At 42.9% G+C, this 13,405-nt stretch overlaps 1 long non-coding RNA gene across 22 annotated transcripts in view; it reads right to left on the minus strand.

Annotated features, from left to right (window-relative positions):
- The window catches only part of LOC107310797 (uncharacterized), a 423,706-nt gene that overhangs the window by 25,447 nt on the left and 384,854 nt on the right, over nucleotides 1-13,405 (minus strand). For 2 of the 22 annotated variants that reach the window (XR_014944420.1, XR_014944423.1), the window contains one exon: nucleotides 12,515-12,653. The exons of the other annotated variants lie outside the window; for them this stretch is intronic. This is a non-coding gene — a long non-coding RNA (uncharacterized LOC107310797). Of the gene's footprint in view, nucleotides 1-12,514; nucleotides 12,654-13,405 lie in introns of those variants that run through there. 22 annotated transcript variants of the gene reach the window in all.

A 13,405-nucleotide genomic window follows, 5' to 3' on the forward strand; every position in this document is an offset into this window, starting at 1 on the left:
AAACGGATCGCTGAAGAGAAAGGAGGCGAAGCAGAGCCAGTCCAGATGGGCCTCTTCCCCGGAACGTAAACACAGACATGCTCTGTTTGGCCCCTTCCACATTTCTCAGCAATCTCAGGCCAAGAACGGTAGCTCCTGATCTGTCATTGATCAAAAATTGAATGAAGGACTTCCAGTGCAAACATTAAGTGGTTCTCCAGACGTTCTGACGGAGAGACACTCAAGCAGAAGCTGTCTAAAATAAATCGGGACCTCAAGAAATGACTTGGGATTAAAAAAAACAGTGAGGAGATGCTACGGTCTATCCCCAGTCGCCAAAGCAGCAGGCTAGAGCGGCACATAAACAAAGCATTATTTTTTCACAGCTCCCTTGTAATGGTTTTGCCCTGAATTTTGAAGCTTTTTTTTTTTTTCTTTCTTCGTCTTCTTTTTTTTTTTTTTTTTTTCCTGAGAGCAAAGTAAAAGGTGAAATACACAGGATACACCACTGTGAGATAACAAGAGCTGCCACGTGCGTGCCTGCAGACACCTGAGCTTGCAGAACTCGCCAGGCTGCTGGCACCTCAGCAGCACTGCTGGCCAGCACTGCTCCTGGCACCAACCTTCTGTCTCTTCCTGTTCTGCTAGAAGCTCCCTGGGTCCTGCAGAGAACACACCTGATCTGCTCTGAGCAGTGCCCCATCTGCTCCCCCTGCAGTCTTCCCCTACAGCAATGGGCCCTTTTGTTGTTTATTAGGGAAATTATTTGTTTTCATCTTCAGTGAATCCTGCATGGCTAGCATGAAAAAAAAAAAAAAAAAGAAAAAAAAAAAAAGAAAAAAGACAGAGAGCACCTACACATATATGAGTTACTGGGATATTAGCCAGAGCAGTCAAACAAACAGTAGTTCAACAGAGGTCAATACATTGCGTCTGTTGTTTTGTTATTTCTGTGTGCAGTGCTACAGTGCTAAGACCAAAGTGCCATCTTGCTGGGCAGCACATGTGGATGGAGCTCACCTGCATGTATATGCAGTAGGCACAAGAGCAGAGCCTGCTTTCACTTGTGTTTTTCAGTGCATCTCTTTATTTTACTTGCATTGTTGAACTCACATTATATGGAATGGGACTTAATCTGTACTTACAAGGAAGACGAAGAGTCTGGAATCTGGTCTATTGATCTGGATGTTCATGGTGCAAATGAACAAATGACATAGAGACAACACAGAGAGGATGTCTGTTGGTTAATGCCTTGTATACAGCTATTGTGTGGCGACAGTGATCAGCATCTGACAAGTTTCATACAAAAATCCAAGTTTCTTCATCACACGGGTGACAGGCCAGAAGATCTTGCCATTTTGAAGTTCTGATCATTGCTGAATACGTGCCTCAACTTATCCAGACAGCCCTTATAGTTCCCTATATCAATCAGACAAGATTTCTGTTAGTTGCTGATCTTGCAGGACGAGGCTTTCTGTGGAAGCCATACAGTGCTCTCTACGCATTTCAGTACTCAGGTGCAGCCCAATACAGATTTCTGTCACATGGTTCCCATTTCAGAGGAAGCAGGTTGCTTTTATGCTCCTCACACTATTTTTGGGTACTAAAGGCAGCAGTGCACTGCCTTGGTCTAGTGGTTCAAGAAGAGGCAGTGATGCCCTCTTCCTTCCTCTCCTGCTTCTTGGCTCTTCTGTGGTTTTTCCACCTACCTTCAAATAAATGCCCTCTTCCAAAGTTGCTCTGAAGGCTGATGTGAGGATTTTAGGTATCCTTGCACAGTTGAACAGTTCCTCAGTTAGCTGAGTGCCACTGCTGTCAAGGACAAGGCATATATATACTCATGACTCCATTCACCAATTTTAAAATTATGAATTTGTCTCATGACAGGATGTCCTAAAAAAAACCCCACACAGGAGTATGGTGGTCAAGATATATTTAAATCCAGAGGAGAGAAAGACTGCTGCATCCTCACCCTTCTTTTCAAGATAATGCCCAGTGGAAATTGGACCACATCACAAAACCATACTGAACAACAGGAACCCTATCAGTACCCAGCTAGCACTGACTTCAGTAACAACTACAAGATAGATAGTGCTATGATATACAAAACCTTCCAGTATGGAGCAGAGAGGGCGGACTGCAAGTTACAAAACCCCAGAAAACCAACACCTATCAGTTCTCAGCAGTGCCCGTCCCTGCCTTGCAGCTGTGAGCCACAACCTTCACTTCCCACCACGGCTTCCTCTCCCACGCAGGCAGGCAGCAGCCATGCCAAGCCTCGAGCGACAGCGTAATGACATTAATTTTCCAGGCATGCTGATGACAGCTTTGTGAAGGCTGGAATGTGAGTAATGCAGGTTGTACCGCCATTGTCCTGTCTCCGTGCAGTAGGGTCAGCCTGAGAACAAGCTCCACTTGCCAGCTGTGTGTGTGGGGCACACACACTGAAGCACACCCCACTGAAATCCAGCAGGAAAGAAACAACACAGCAGAAAACAAGACTGTTTGGGGAATGGACAAAAGGTGTCACAACCAACCAGTATCAACATGCCTGTAACACATGCGTAGGATAGTCGGCATCCGTGCTGCAGCTCACAGCTGAGAGTTGTGAGATTGCCTGGCTTACACAGGAATCAGTGTTTCAGTTCAGTCCAGGCATGTTTCACAGCACAGCTCACCAAGCCGCTGACCTTTCCAGACACTCTCTGTAATAAACTGACCAATAGGTTTCTGGCTGATGGACAAAAATAGTCGCATATTCTTCCCTATCTCTGTTTTTCCCCTTATCCCATTCCAGCTACATGTAAGATTTCTACCTAATATAGCCTCCTGGTAGCTCGCTGTAGTCTGTCATCGCTTACAAAATGCATATGAGACACTTTGTTGATCTTTCCCATTCAGAGTTCAAACCCCCCTGCTAACGGCAACACTGTCCAGAGCATTTGCTAATCCTCTGAGTTAAACCTGCAGCGCTAAAGTACAGTTAATTAAGCTGCAAATAGCCGCCTGCCCAGCAGAAGGGAGACATTCAGCCCCAAACCCACTAATGATGCAGAACTGGTGAACAATGACAACTTCTAGACAGCACCTTTTGTTTGTTTGTTTGTTTGTTTTTCTTTTATTATTTCTTTTTTCTTTCTTTTTTTTTGCTCTGGGACTCCAGCACTGTACAATATGAGCAATATTCCTCCCACAGCCGTACTGTAGGGATTATATTGCTGGCAGCAAATTGCAGGGTCCACCTGTAGCCCCCCAGCCCTGCTGCAGCAGTGCCTAGCACCATGAGTTAGTTGGCTGGAGCACAGCTTGCTCCACTTGGGACTGCATGGGGAACTTCTGCATCCCCGTGGAAGGGAAAATCGGGGCTCAGCAGGACGTAGAGGTGCTGACAGTGGTAACGGGGGCCTTGAAGAAGATCTGCCCCTGACAGGCATCTGCTGAGGCAGCATGCTTTATTTGTCATCTTTTGATATTTAATTTCTAGCTTTCCTTGCAGCCGGGTGTAACGTGGCAGCCCCCACAGCATGTCCCAGCGCACTGATGCGCAGGTCTTGCTGCTAGGTGTGTCATCCATGCGTTGGGCTATTACAGCTGCTATTGATTCCAGCAGCAGAGAGCTTCAGCACAGAGGAAAGATACATACAAGGGTTACTGATTGCCATCTTCTCAACAAGGGATACTTTAGCCCCAGAAGACACTGCTCTTGAGACTGTTCAGTTGCTGCTTCAAAGCCTGAGTGGATGCACTGTGAAAAAGTCTCAGCTTTTCAGAAATGGACCTAGCTCTCCCAAAAATCCAGGAATCCAGCCCACAGTAATTAATTAATTACAACACAGCACTGCACGGGGTTTGAAAGTTTGATGTTTAGCCAAATAAGGGCATTCTTGGCTTTATCATAACTGTTTAAGAGCTACCAGACCTACCTTCCTCTACAAGGTAAAGAATGATTTCTGGAGCTCTTAGCAGGCCACAGTAGGCACTGTCACTAGGAGTTTTGTAGTTCTCATTGTACTCTACATATTTAGCCACTTGTTTTTTCCCTGACTGACCACTGTTTCATCAGCAGGGGAGTCACATCCCAGCACCCACTTCTGAGCAGCAATGAGCCCAGCTGAAATAAACACTGAAAAACAGAAGCTCCAAGAAAAGACGTCCACCAGTTGTTTCCCTAGTACTTCCACCAAAGCTAAAGAATAAAAGACTTAATTGTTTCCTCTAGTGATGTTCTATGGAGGTAAGAACTAATACATGCCCTGAGATTAAGCCAGGAAGCACTAGTGGAAGATAAGTAATTCTAACAGTGGAGAAGAGCAAGCAAATGATTCCCCGGACACTCATTTTTAATGGAAGACTTGGAAGAAATATATCTCATGAAACTCATCGTTGCTTAGAACAACCAGAGAAGACAACTGGTTTTGCTCCTCTCTGTGCAGCTATTCACCAGGAATCCCTAAGATCTTCTTGCCTTACTTAGGGAAGGTGAGCTTGGAGAAAGTGCAAGTGAAGATGTACAAATAAAGATCCCATCCCCACAGCCCACACCAGCCTTAAAACAAGACTAGAAGACTTGGTTTGTTTCCAGTCTCTGTAAATCAGGCAACTCAGATTCATTTGCAGACTTCACCATGAATGCAATCCTACAGGGCTCACGCAGTTCTAATTTTAATCCATGCTCCCATACTCTGCACAAATACATATATCCATGAAACAGAGTAGCATACCATATCTGAGGCTGCCTATTTGCTCATTGCCAATAAGCAGATTAGCGTTCAATTCATTCTGATTAAAGGATTGGACTGATGTGTGAGCCAACTCTCCTTTTTGCCCAATTTCACTCAATCACTGCTCATGCACTGGCCTGAGTTGAGCCAGTGCATTTTTGTAGGCATGAAAGTGATGTCCTCCTGTTTGCAGCGCTCACTCAAACAAATGGGAACAGCAGCAGCGCTCAGCCATCAGGTAGGGATGCATCATTTCTGATATGCTTTTGCAGAAAAAATCACCTGTACTAAGGTGATGATGACCACAGCAAACACATTTAGTGTCTGGGGGACGCTGAGTCTTGGTCACATGAATCCACCATGTGAAGTTCTCTCTGCACTCTCCTTATAGATGGCACAACAGCACCTGCACTCAGCAGCGCCATCAGCTGTCCAAGCCAGAGTGAGGGGCCATATCCACCCTGCCTACCTTTGTGCAAATCCCAGCCTCTGGCAATAGCAAAGAGGATCTCACAGAGAGCAAAGCTGTGAGCCATATTATTGTGCCTCCTGTATCAGACTATGAGAGCCAGTGAGCTAGCTTTACTGGCAGGACCAACTAAAACACTGCGAAGTCATTTAAGATCTCAGTGTGCTTTAAAGCAGGCGGTGTCTGAGCAGAACCGGCCCTGAGCACTCTGAGAGAATCACTGGGGTGGCATTCATATGGTGCCATAAGGTGCCCCCAGGATGTCCCTTCTCTGGTACTGCTCCCTCTGGTGCTGTGCTTAAACCTTCTGGTTCAGAAATTCCATGATTGCTCTTGCTGCCTGCACAACTGCATGCTCAGGGGGTGCAGACAGAAGAAATGCAACAAGTTGGTAGAAAATGGCAACTCAGAATATAAAAGCCATTGTTGGAAGCAGTGTGAACACCCCAGCCCCTGGGGAGAGTAGGAAATGGGAGGTACAGGCTCAGTTTCCAGAAATGCGTATTCACAAAATAAAACACTCAGATCAGTGTGTTTTCATACACATGCCTGCTGAATGCTGCCTTTCTGCCAGTAATGGTGGCAAACAAAAAGCACAAACACCAGGTTCACACAGTACACAGGGCAGCAGTCCTCCCCCCAGCACAGCCCTGCCAGCAGCAGCCCTGTGTCACTCCTGACACTGAGGGAGCAGGTGCCCCCTTGAAGCAGAAGTATGTCTGCAGTCATCTGCAGGTTTCATTATATTCCTTTATTCCTATTTTACTCACTTGTTCTTTTGTTTTTGTTCAAGTAGTTATCTTTGGTTTTCTTTTCTCCACTAACTCTCACCCTTCCTTGCACACCCCACCATGCAAGTCTTTCTTTTCTAAAGACTCAGAAGCCAATTGAGACTGTAGACTTTCTTCAAACAGAGCCTCCTTTTGATATCATTCACACCGATACAAACTCATGGTATGCACGTGTGTATGGGCCGCATATAGAAGACTGTAAAAATGTTTTATATTTACCACAATAATCACAACAAACCCAGTATACCATGGCCTTTATAGCAAGTGCAACTCAAGAGACAGGAAACAGCTTGTGAAATTGAGTTTTACCACTGTTCTTTCTGGCCTTTGTTGCTGCTTTTGGAGGGCCAATACTGTAGGCTATTTCCTACCAAGATCTGTTTAGTATTCTTCCTTGTACTGGGCAGTTTCTGGGAACAATGGCAGAAGAAGGGATCCTTTAGCCTAAAGCAGTGCTGTCCTCAAGCCTTGTCCACAAGATACTTCAGCATCTGATAAGATGGATGTTTGGAGAAGCCTGACAGTTTTGCTTTTGTTTCCCCTCCCTGACTCAGTGGATCCCTGGTACTAGCAGTTCTCAAGTAACCATGTCTGATGATGATGGCTGTCACGCTGGCACACCTTTCTCAGTGAGGAGGATGAGGAGAGTAAAGAAGGCTGGTTTGGATCCATCCGTTATAACTTCATTTTCTAAGGCGAAACATGCAACCTGTCACGGTCTCTCCTACAGTTTCCCTCCCCCTGTGCTGTCGGGTGTTTTTTTGGTTGCATATCATGACCAAGAGGCTGGATCATCCTGCGGTAAGGAAATATTAATTCCTTTGCTGTTGCATCTAAAAGCTAAGATGACGAATTTCTCTGCCATGCTACATTATACGGGGATAAAGGAACAAAAGGGTGAAGGACAGTGGCTGCATGGTGTCTTAATCAGATGCAGATCAGCCTAAGAGCATCAGACCATCAAATCCCTGCTCTGCAGCAATCGTGCACCTTTAGTCAGGCTCTGAATGGGCTGAGATAGATTCGGGGCTTTATTGAAAGATCATACAGGATGACTGCAAAATCCCATTACTTGTTGATTAAGTATTGATTGCCTCGGTATTAACAAGCCAGCTAATATGAAGTGACCTCTGAGGCCACTGGTTGGAGGAAAAAAAAGACAATTTACTAAAACAGGCAGGCAGATGAATAAGAGGGCTAGATCTGCTCTTGGCTTTTAGCTTCGGTTAAAATGTCACACTCGATAGTGCAGATCAATGCCCACTTTATTTCCTTGCAGCCATCTTATTACCATCATGAGGCTGCCTCCTTTGATGCTTTTTAATGACCCTCTGAACCGCGTGCTCTGCTTACCCACTGCCTTTGACTAAAAGGAAAGGAAAAGCTTTTTTTTTTTTCCCTGTGCTGGTGATGGAGTGACTGAGAACGTGACATTGTGCCAGTGTAAGTGGAGCAATGAGGTTTCTCGGGTCACCGGCGCTGCGACTCTGCTCTTTCACTCTGTTTCTAGCTTTTCTTTCTTTCTTTTCTAGATTTCAAAAAGTCTTGCTCCTTTTCATAACTTCAAAACTGGTAAGATATTAAGAGACCACCTACTGACAACTTCTGTCCAATACTCCTATTTGTGTTTTTAAGTGCAAGAAGTTTAGCACCTCTTGTTACATTAATTCTCCCGGAAAGCTCCTCAACCAATTATTCTGAATCAAACTTTTTTTTTTCCTTGTTGCCAGTTGCAAATATAAGAACCCTTTTTTCTTTCACTTTTTTTTTTTTTTTGGATGGTGAATAAAGAGCACTGATGGGAATGGTCTGAATCTCCTGAATCAAAACTGAGAATTCTGAAAGGTCTGAGCTCTTCAACACATACAAAATCCTTTAATCTAAGCCTATGCATTAAGTCCATGAACTGCACATTAAAGAGAAGACAAAATTTCCTATATTCAAATTGCTGCAACTCTGTAATGCATCTACATGAACATGTTTAGTTCCCGTTGTACAGATTTGCCTGCAAATAATTTGATGCTTTAAAGAAGCTGACAAACGCTACACAGAACTGAGATGATTCTGTATCCATCAGAAAGACATAAAGAGTGTTGGAAACTCCCAGAGAGATTGAGGAGATAGGAAAGAGAATGTGAGTTAAGGAAGTACCTATTTATTTTAAACAAGTAGTGACAGTAGGAGAAAAGTTCTGAGTTGAAAGTAACCGATGGGAAGAGCTGTAGTAGTAGCAATGCCTGATGGCTTCACAACTGCTGGTCCCATCCAGAATCTCTGAGAAGCTTCCCACCAATTTCAGCAGACTATGGTGTTTAGGATGTAAACATAAGCCTCTCTTATTTGTTGAGCAGTAACAAAATGACGTAATTCACGTGCCTCAGCTCTTTAATTTCTCTCTCTCTCCCTTTGCACTCCCATTACTCTTATTTTTTGGTGGTTTTGTGGTAGAAAGAAGAGAAACGATAAGCAATGTCAGGAGGCTCTTCTGGGAGCACACAAGAGTTTTTGTAGTATGCAAAGGCACGTTCGCCTTAACTGCTGAATCAGCCACCAACACAGAATTTGGCTTCTTATTTCCTCCTTTCCCTCCCCTCATTTTCAATGGGCCGGTCTTAAAAATCAGAATCATGGCGGTAATCTTTGGAGTGCGAGATCTTGATGGAATGACTTAGATTATTGCTGTATTACTATTATTTATATTTATAAATAATACATATTATTTATGTAGCACCATTAATGTGTACGATGCTTAGCAGAAGAAAAGACACTACCTCCTGCACCAACCTGTGCAGAAACCTTGCTTAATACAGGTGGGCCATTTCAAACACACACACACACACACGCACACACACAGACAGAAGCACACTCACATACACACACACACACACAGCTCTCCCCAGCTCATTTGCAAAGAGTTCTGGAGCTCAGGGAGCTTGCTACATTTTTTTCCAAATTAGTCAAGAAAAATCCCTTCTTAAACTGTGAGCCCAGCTTGGAGGCTGTTGGCCAAATGGAGGCGTGTAGGGGCTCAGATCTGGAGCAAAGCCTAACAGGCTTGTCCGTGAACGTATGCCTCTCCAGCAAGCTGCTTGCTGCAGCTCTAATTATAAATTACCCCTGTAGACACACAGGGGTTCTAGTGAATTAAGCAAAAAATTTAGACTGGCTGATAGGAAAACAAGTTTTTGCACAGCATTCCCAATAAGAAATTATACACTTGTTATGCATTACAGTCTGTGCTCAAAATGCTATTTCAGCATTCTGGGTATTAAAAAAAGGAATCTTATGTGGTCTTGTGGTGAAAGTCTGTGAAGGATTATTTAAAGTAAACTGTAGGGAAATATAAAACAAGCCCAGTTAATTTATCACAACAGTGAAGATGCATAAATAAGACGTTTATGTACAACAAAGACAGTTTGCCTATTATTCCAAAAAATTCATGATTTCAGGAGCAAAATATTTTCTTTAAAGAAAAATGATACCCGTTTTGCTCAGCTCAACAGTCTGAAAGTTTGCCTGAAAAACTGTCTGCAAACACTTGCTTCAGAATACTTTTCAATACATCTAATTACAGTCAAGATCTATAGGTGTAGTGATGGCAGCGTGCATCTTTGAAAATACATGCATTAGATCAATGGCAAAAACTGGTGCCCAGCTAGCTTGGAGAAGGTATAGCCAGTGAAAGGCAAAATACAAAGGCAAGAACCTCAGCAATGGGGATCAGCCGGCATTCATTGTCCTTAATGGTGTTAGCACAGATGAAGTACTAGCTAATTAAACACAACTTATATAGATCTTTGAAGCAATATTGAGCAGCTGATAAACTCCCTATCTGATAAATGCCCTATCTTTTGCACTAAGCTTCCTTGATGCCAGCAGTGCAGGTGATGTCAAACCAACAATCAGTGATACCAGCTTGATAATACATCACTTTACTTTTCATGATTCAGCCAATTTCTGTAAGTGGAAATCCTAAAAGCACTTAAAGAGGTTCGAACCTATACTCTACTGTGGACACTGGCCTTCATTTTTATGAGCACACTTTATAGCAGATCTGTTCAAAGCCTACCTCTGGCTTATGTGGATTTATGTCAAGGTGGTGGTGTTCTTGGGTTTCCAAATGGTATCCACAGTCTGATATTCTTTCTTCCATGTCAGCTGTCCATGAGGTCGCACCTATTCCCAGCGGGTACAGCCCTAGTCATGGTGAGCTACACACTTGCTCCCTTTTTCAGCAATTTGCTGAACGTGGGACTGAAGATGAACTGCAATGAACTCCAGAAGGTCAAGGTACAGCATTCTGATCTTCTGCACAACACAAGGCATGAACAGCACATCAAAGCTAGGCAACCTATGTGACATGGGTTATTTCACCTGCATATAATTCATTTCATGGTCTTTTCCAACCATTGCTCATTTAATGCATGATGTTTCTTTGGAACTTTTTCTCTGACTTGTTCAACTAGACTGTGAGTCCCACACAGAAGAGTCAGAGTTGCACTTCGTGTTTGTATACTGAACAGCCAACAACTCTGATTTACTCAGTCCATACATTCAACAACATAACCTAAAAAAGTAGAACATTAGAAGCAAAACGTTTGCCTTCAGAAATGCACGTCCAGCAGGATTGCTGTAAATTATCAGGCAACGGGGATGAAATAGGTGCACAAGGTTTCTCTTTTAGCAGCCCTCATGATTATCACCGTGCTGGTTTATGATTTCCTTCCAGGTGAAAATCTACTTTCTTAACCACTCCATTCAAGGTCTCAGTAGATTTTAACCAAAGGGCACATTCGCGAAAAAATAAAAGCACAGTCATGAAAAAGCCCCAGCATACCAAACGTCTCATGGGATTGTCTAAACTCACTCTGCAACAGCTTGATTTCTTCTGGAGGAAGAAACCCGTGTCGTTATCCCATGTGTTGCCTTGTGCACCATGAAGGGAGAGCGGCATCTCTGGACAACTGCATGGTTTTACAATCCAAGTGGCACTTCCCCACCAGAAGTGTGATAGATTCAGAATCCTACTGGCTGCCTGGCCTGCCTGGCGGAGGGAGAATAGATGGATCATATTTCAGTAAAATGGCTGCCTCCTCGGGAATGCCAATTGTAATTTAAAAAATGGTGACAAGTGCTTCTTAGCCTGTGAACTTTCCTATTGCTGGGCTGAGCGAAATGGGTGCAGTTTTCCTTTAAATTTTGCCAGTAATGATATGGTATACAAAGTGACAGACTACAGGGTTTGGGTTGAATGCTAACATTGTTCTTTTTCTCTTTTAAAGGTCATGTGCAAGAAAACCTCTCTAGTTAAATCCATCCATTTAAAATCGCCATTAGGTCACAAAAAGCAGCCTCAGTGTGCCAGGGGGCTTCATTTGAAAATATGTGCCTGGGTCTGGCTTCTGTAGATCTGCTCTGCAAAGTGATGCTTTGCAAGATATGCTCTAGTACTCTTCTATGAAATCTTTCCTTTGCTTTTGATACCTGTTTTCACCCTTTCAGAAGCTACCGGGTTTCAGTGCACATCACATTTCTAATAAGAAAGGAAACAAGCAAGTGCTGATGTGTGGCATGTAATTGCAACAATTCCGACTACATTTGTCTAATGGGGATGAATAGTGCTTTTCAGCAAGGTATACACTGAGGAATAATGAAAACAGGGCTGAAACGCATTCCAGAACTAGGATCCTATCAAATATATATTTAAGTTTCACTTTAATTTGTTACAGTACTCTGTTGAAATGTAACAGCATTTAGAGATTACTGAGCAGACGCTAATGTGGTTCAAACAGACAATATCAATAATCCTGATATTACTTAGTTACACATGTTTTCCCTTCAAAGACTTTTAATGCAGAGCAAGAAACATACTGCAACACTGATATGGATTTTGCTTGCAATGCTGCAGCACGTGCACCCATGGCACGGGGAGAGGCAGCAGTCACCTGCACAAACCGCAGCACCACATGTTAGGCCGTTACATCTTTGAGGAAATCCTAAAACCTTCGCATCATTTCTAATTAAGAAATAAGTCATTTGCACTTCCCACTGGTCTTATACACAAAACACTTTAACAGCAGTAGCAACGGCTCTTCTCACATAAGAACCGTGAGCTTCCAAGAAGTTGCAGCTGGCCTGTCACCAACAAAGAGCGAGTCACCTCTGATAAATCACTTTGTCTCCTGGTCTTCCACACGTACCTTGACCTAGCTGCAATATGCCAAAGCCAAGGAAAATACAGCTAGACAGACAGCAAATCCTCTAATCAAAGGAGCAAAAATCCCCCTTCACCAGGTCCTTGGGAATAGAAATTCCACATTGAAACAACTGCTTTGCATTTTCAAATGACACGATGTTACATACTTTGGAAGGCACTGCTGGATCGGCTGGTGCTGATTTTACATCTGCTAAGCAGTGATTTACTTTGGATGCAGTCAGATATTTTTTTCCAAGGGTTCTGCTGACGTGTGGGTGTCACATGCTGTCCCGTAATAAAAAGCACATTTTCTGCAATTTTCTAAGAATCACAATTCATAAGACTCCATATTCAAAAGGTTTTTAATGAAGTGTCACATTATTGCTACTTGCATTGCTTTCTCATTATGGGCCAAACTTTCAGATGAACTCACAGATACGTTTTCAAGTGCTCAGTGTTCTCCAGATTTTAAAAGGAGCTCAGCTTTATTTTAGCACCTAAAAAAAAAAAAAAAAGCTGGTATTTCAGCAGTGCTGAGAGATTATCTTTCTTAATAAATGCCCTGTGCATCTGAAATAACAGCAAGCATGTGTGCCACCGTATGTACTCTAATCACCTCGTTTTAACACAGCCTTCCAAAAAGGGATGTACAGAAATGACTGCATCTTTCCTCATTAAAATATCTGAAAAGCTCAGCTATTTCATTGGACTTGCAGGCTTGCAAAAACAATCCTATATATATATATATAAAAAGAGGTCCTTAGATTCAATCGGTGATTATTAAAACTTTAAAAGGAGCACATCCCATGGAAAACAATTAACAACATCTGAAGATTCCTCAGCCTGCCTAGATGTCTTAATCTGGATGGTTAATTATGAATTAAGTTTATCACACGCATGCAAAACATACACATGTAGCCACCCAACAATTTCAGATAGCGCAAACATGAAGGGAAAGAATATCATAAAGACGACCGAGAAAAGTAAAAGGATTAGCTTCGAATGATTATCCCTGGAATCTGACAAACTGTACACACACCTTACTTTAGCTCAAATTTGTCTTGCCAATTGAGCTGTTAAATTACATAACAATTTGATGCTTCTTAACAAAAGATAGGACCCAGGGTGTTAGCTTCTATTGTAGTAGTCAGAGGAATTGATGTCTATTTCCTGCCTACAATCTTTTTTTTTCTATTTTTTTTCCCTTAATTTCACATTTCTACTGAGAGATATATTACATCTCTTTCCT

This window comes from Coturnix japonica, chromosome 3 (genome assembly GCF_054131305.1).
Source record: "Coturnix japonica strain WE chromosome 3, WE-NBRP24, whole genome shotgun sequence".
Taxonomy (NCBI): Eukaryota; Metazoa; Chordata; class Aves; order Galliformes; family Phasianidae; genus Coturnix; species Coturnix japonica.